Below are 5994 nucleotides of genomic sequence, written 5' to 3' on the forward strand. Positions count from 1 at the left end.
ATGAATTATATAACTTCTTTATCTCTTAGTAAATAATGTATACAAAAAATGAGAGGCTATGGGAAATAGTATGAGCCAAAACAAAATTCTGAAGAAACAAAATGAACAATTCTATTTGCTTTTTGAAAAATAAGAGAAATAGGACTGACGCGGGCCACCCCGCTCTCCTCGCCGCCAAGGCGGCGGGCACGGGGCGGCATGGGAGGCCTGATCCCTGCAGCACTGGTGCGCAGCCTTGCAGAGTGGAGCAAGCCAGACGCACCAGGACTCCTGCAGGCTCCGGAGGTTCGTGTTGCGGGTGCAGGTCTACTCCCGCAAGGGACTTTGCATCCTACTGGGCGCCTGTCTGGCGGCGCCCCCCATCTTCCAGTCCTCGGAGCGTGCCATCGCTGGAGTCCTAAGTCTCTGCCTGTTGCGCGAGCTGCGAACAGCCGAAAGGGATAGTGCCTGCTGTAAAGCATCTCTGGGTGAATGAAAAAGAAAGAAGCTCATGATTTCTACACATGACCCAGGAGCACCTTGGCTGAGGATTCTGCGTTTTGCCAATCTTGAGAGTGGTTTCCCAGCAGGTGCTTGGCTTGTACAACCAGAGAACAGGATTCTTCTCTTCTTTCTGGCCACTGAATGCCTATGTGCACTCCACGTTCCAAAGGGGGAAGAAGGGCGAAGCTTCTTGGATGACAACGGATGTTCCACTGTGCAGGATGAGGGCAGAGTGTGTGACATCACCACCACCAGGGTGCCTCGTGATCGTCTTCGTCTCCCTTCCCAGCCAGCTCTCAACTTCCTGGATCTATAATGGTGCTTGGTGAGTTTTTCCATCGCCCTGGACAAGACGAGGAACTTGTCAACTTGAACGTGGGGAGCTTTAAGCAGTCTGTTGACCAGAGCGCGTTCCTGAGGTTCCCTCACACCAGACTGGGGACGCTGCTCACCTGCCACTCCGAGGAGGCCATCCTGGAACTGTGTGATGATTACAGCGTGGCCGATAAAGAGTACTATTTTGACCGGAACCCCTCCTTGTTCAGATATGTCTTGAATTTTTACTACACGGGGAAGCTGCACGTCATGGAGGAGCTGTGTGTGTTCTCCTTCTGCCAGGAGATCAAGTACTGGGACATCAAGGAGCTCTTCATTGACTCCCGTTGCAGTGGTCGCTACCAGGAACGCAAGGAGGAAAACCACAGGAAGGACTGGGACCAGAAAAGCAACAACGTGAGCACCGACTCCTCATTTGAAGAGTCCTCTCTGTTTGAGAAAGAGCTGGAGAAGTTTGACCAGCTGCGGTTCGGTCAGCTCCGGAAGAAAATCTGGATTCGTATGGAAAACCCTGGGTACTGCCCGTCTGCCAAGCTGATTGCCATCTCCTCTTTGAGCGTGGTGCTGGCCTCCATAGTGGCCATGTGTGTCCACAGCATGTCAGAGTTCCAGAATGAGGACGGGGAGGTGGACGACCCTGTGCTGGAGGGTGTGGAGATCGCCTGTATTGCTTGGTTCACTGGGGAGCTTGCCATCCAGCTGGTTGCTGCTCCCTGTCAAAAGAAATTCTGGAAGAATCCTCTGAACATAATTGACTTTGTCTCCATTATTCCTTTCTATGTCACATTGGTGGTAGACACCAAGGAAGAAGAGAAGGAGGACATTGAGAACATGGGCAAGGTGGTCCAGATCCTTCGCCTTATGAGGATTTTCCGAATTCTGAAGGTGGCTCGGCACTCCGTAGGACGTCGGTCTCTTGGGGCCACGCTGAGACACAGCTACCATGAAGTCGGGCTGCTGCTTCTCTTCCTGTCTGTCGGCATCTCCATCTTCTCCGTGCTTATCTACTCTGTGGAGAAAGATGACCACACATCCAGCCTCACCAGCATCCCCGTCTGCTGGTGGTAGGCCACCATCAGCATGACCACCGTGGGTTACAGAGACACCCACCCTGTCACCTTGGCCGGGAAGATTATCGCCAACACGTGCATCATCTGCGGCATATTGGTGATGGCCCTTCCTATCACCATCATCTTCAACAAGTTTTCCAAGTACTACCAGAAGCAAAAGGACATGGTTGTGGACCAGAGCAGTGAGGACCCACCGGAGAAGTGTCATGAGCTACCTTACTTTAACATTAGGGACATTTATGCACAGCGAGTGCATGCCGTCATTAACAGTCTCTCTTCCGTGGGCATCGTGGTGAGCGATCCCGATTCCACAGATGCTTCGAGCATCGAAGACAATGAGGATGTTTATAACACCGCATCTTTGGAGAACTGCACACCAAAATGAGCAGGGACATTTGTGCCTGTATCTTGTGCCCCTTCCTGACATTAGGTTAACACAGCTTTATAAACCTTAATGGGTTTGTTAAATTCATTCAATTCTCAGGGCGTACCTTTTAGCCATAGTTGGACATTCATTGCTGAATTCTGAAATGATAGAATGATCTTTATTTTTCTCAGTGAGGTCAATGAAATGCCTCGTTCTAAAATTTATTTTTTACAAGAGAGAGTTGTGATATGGTTTTGGAAAAAAAAAACCAAAATAAATGATATTGGGTGGGAGTTTTGTTCTGGCTTATATCATCCTGTATTTGCCATTTACTCACATTGAGCTAACTGTAAATTACTGACAAGTAGACTCCCAGGTCCAGCTGATGAAGACTACATGCATGTAAGATCCACAAAATGAGACAATGCATGTAAATCCATGTTTACGTCCTAGACATGGAGATTAGGAGCCTAATAAACTTCCTAATTCAGTATGAAAAAAAAATAAGAGAAATGAAGACTTATCTAAGCAACACAAATACAAAGGCAGATACTAAATAATTCAAATAATCATCAGCTTTGCGCCCAACAAAGAATAATAATCTTTGGAATCATCTCATCTCAGATGCTAGAATGAGTATTAATCATTCAACTGAGGATTTTTAAAAATTCATCATTTTTCTATTTGTATCTGTTAAAAAAGATTATATGTGGGGAAAAAACAAAGTATAAATTCTTCATGAATAAATAATAACAACTATATTATTTGGGAAATGAAAAATGCAAACTGACATCAATGGGAGATATTAAATTCACATATTCTTCCCTACCCCAAAGAACTAGAAGCAGAACTATAGCATCATTTAACTTTTGACAGAAATAAACACATAAATATTTAAATATAGGGCTAGAAGTCAGTGAAAGCTCCAACAATTCTATAATATTTAATAGATGTCAGCTGTAAAAGCTACATGCCTATAATCCCCAAAGACTTAGGAAGCTGAGGCAGGAGCATCTCAAGTTCAAAGCCAGACTCAGCAACTTAGTGTGGGCTTAAGCAACTTCATTTCTCAAAATAAAATATATAAAAAAGGGCTGGTCTAAATGATTTGGTACTGGGTTTAATTCCCAGGACCAAAAACAGGGGAGAGAGAGAGAGAGAGAGAGAGAGAGAGAGAGAGAGGTGGAGAGAGGGAGGGGAAGAGGGGAAGGGGGAAGGGGAGAGAAGGGGGGCAGACCTCAATCTTTCCTCACATCCTACCAATGAAACACAGATCTACTTCGGTAGGAATATTTGCGCCACTCTACCAAATAAATCTCGGCAGCAAATATTCAGTTAGCACCTTCTGCATGTTAAAGTCTGCTAAGACAAGTCACAAAGGTAAAAAGAAGAAGAAAAAGGACACAGATAAAACACAAGATCCAGGTTACTGCTGTTTTTGATATATGCTTGAATCACGTAAGAATTCTCTATTCAAAACTTTAAATGTTGATGAATTTGAGAGTCTATGCAAATGGAAGACTACAACTTAACAAAACCAGAAGGAGGAAATTAAGTCAAAGGTTAAAATTGGCCAATCAGTTTTTATCTTCTCTTCCAATGACTCCCTTTTGTGAAAAATGTGACCTACTAATTCACACCTGAAAGAAGCATTTGTTCTTAATCACTAAAATTTTAAAATAATCTCCACCAGAAATTTTCTCCTGAAATTAGAATATACAAAATTAGTTATCCAAAGTAAGAAATCATTTTTTCTTCATCATTCTTCCAGAGGATTATCAAAATGCTCAAGAAGGTATTCCTGAGTCACAGTAATCACCACTTGCTGATCAGTTTTAGATAACAAGTTACCAAAGGAAATTCAAAATTCAAAAGCCAAAAATAAAGGACTAAGTTATTATTAAAGTAAAATTGAAGTCATTCGCAGTAACTCCAAATTTTGAATTAATGTTAACTATCTCTAGATTAACTGAAGAGTAAGTTTAAATCAAAGAGATTTTTTTTAAAATCAGATAAAGCAACCCAATTTAAATTAATATTGCCTTAAGGTAATAATAATCAAAATATACATAAGTAAGTTTTCAGGAGAGTTTTGAAACATATTGTGGGTCATATAAACCCCAAACTGCTGGTATATTTCCAATTGTAACAAAACCAGGTAGCATACAGTGGCCCCAAGCATGGGGTAGGGGGCTGTGACACACACACTCCTAGTGTCTGGGGACAGAGATCCCTCGGAAGATGCTCCGTGGTGCACACTCTGAGACAACCTGTTGTCGGGTCTAAGCTCTTTGTCATATGCCGTCATATTCCATTCCTGGCGCCTGTTTCTGGCTTTTTCACCTTTTTCACCTCACCGGTGGTGCCATCTATACGCTTTTGCTCCTGACGTCCAGGAAAAGAAAGAAAGCATGCCAAGACAGAAGGGAAAGGAAAAGAGCAGGTTAAATGCAGTTACAATGCATAGGAAACAAGCTTGGCGCACACACAAGAGACATTCTCATTTTGATTACCCTACTGTTAAGAAAATTCTAAAGCATCATACTTGTTACCAACAGACTCAACAGAAAGTAACTGAGACTTAGTTCTTTAATCTAAATTTTTTTAAAAAAATGTTACTGTGCTACAACTGCTAGAGTTGCTTACTATGGTTTTTGGTAAAGAATGTGCACTTCACTAGGCTGGTAGCCTGTTTTAAATGTACCACACACATAAAATACTGGCAATACCCTTCAGAAAAATCACTTCCCACAACTAAACAAGTTCACTTAGATTGTTAACATGCAATTATCTTTCAAAGAAAACAATTCAGAATTTTCTATTCCCAATTCCAAAAAGATTAATATAGAATATTTAACACTGAAACTAGCTTAACACAAAACAAAATAAAAACTTACCTGCCCATAGAGTCATTCTTGCTGAATCCCTACCTGACAGCAAAATGTACTGAATAAACACTTAAGTCCTATGCAGGTCCTTCTTTAAGTGGCGAGGACAGTTACTTCTATGTATATATCTATGAGTTCCTGCTGCTTCCCTCATAAGATTATATGATCTTTAAGGACAAGAACTATGTGCTCTTACCTCCTATGTTCCCTCTTAGAGACCTCAACATATGAGTACACACTCAATAAATACTGGCTAAATGATCAAATCCATGCTTTAAGAATGAGCTTCTAGAGCTTACTGCATCCCAGGCACTGTGCCAGGCTCCACTGACACAAATGGCAAAGAAAGAAAGAACAATAAGGGTCTCTTCTCTCAAGGAGCTTGCAGTCCAGCAAGAAAGCCTACAAGATGACACAAATAAATGTATTATTATAAAATATGATAAAATATAAATGTATGTATATTTTTAAAACGTATTTTATATAAAATGCATATTACATATACATATTTTATATTTACATACTTATATTTTGATATATACAGGTATTTATATGTTTAAATATATGTACATATATCTCTAACACCTTCTAGTCTGAAAGACAGGAGGTGTCCTGCTGGGACTTAGGGATCAGATTTGCAGCATGAGTAGACATTAATTCCACAGACATCATGGGCCACTGCACAGCAAAAGAGGCCACTGAGGAGGAGCGAGAGCACTGCATTAGGAGGAAAAAAAAGAAGCTAAACTGAAATCTCCAAAAAACGAGACGGCAGGGGCTGACTTGAGGAGGCATTTGAAAAGACCTCTATATTGTGGAGAACAGATTAAAAAGAAATACAGGAGCATGG

The 5994-nt window shown here is 41.8% G+C and overlaps 1 pseudogene; it reads left to right on the plus strand.

Annotated features, from left to right (window-relative positions):
- Positions 1 to 798: 798 nt before the first annotated feature.
- LOC143411667 (delayed-rectifier potassium channel regulatory subunit KCNS3-like) lies at positions 799 to 2274 on the plus strand (annotated as a pseudogene).
- Positions 2275 to 5994: the final 3720 nt, after the last annotated feature.

The sequence above is a fragment of the Callospermophilus lateralis genome, chromosome 12 (assembly GCF_048772815.1).
Source record: "Callospermophilus lateralis isolate mCalLat2 chromosome 12, mCalLat2.hap1, whole genome shotgun sequence".
In the NCBI taxonomy this organism is placed as follows: domain Eukaryota; kingdom Metazoa; phylum Chordata; class Mammalia; order Rodentia; family Sciuridae; genus Callospermophilus; species Callospermophilus lateralis.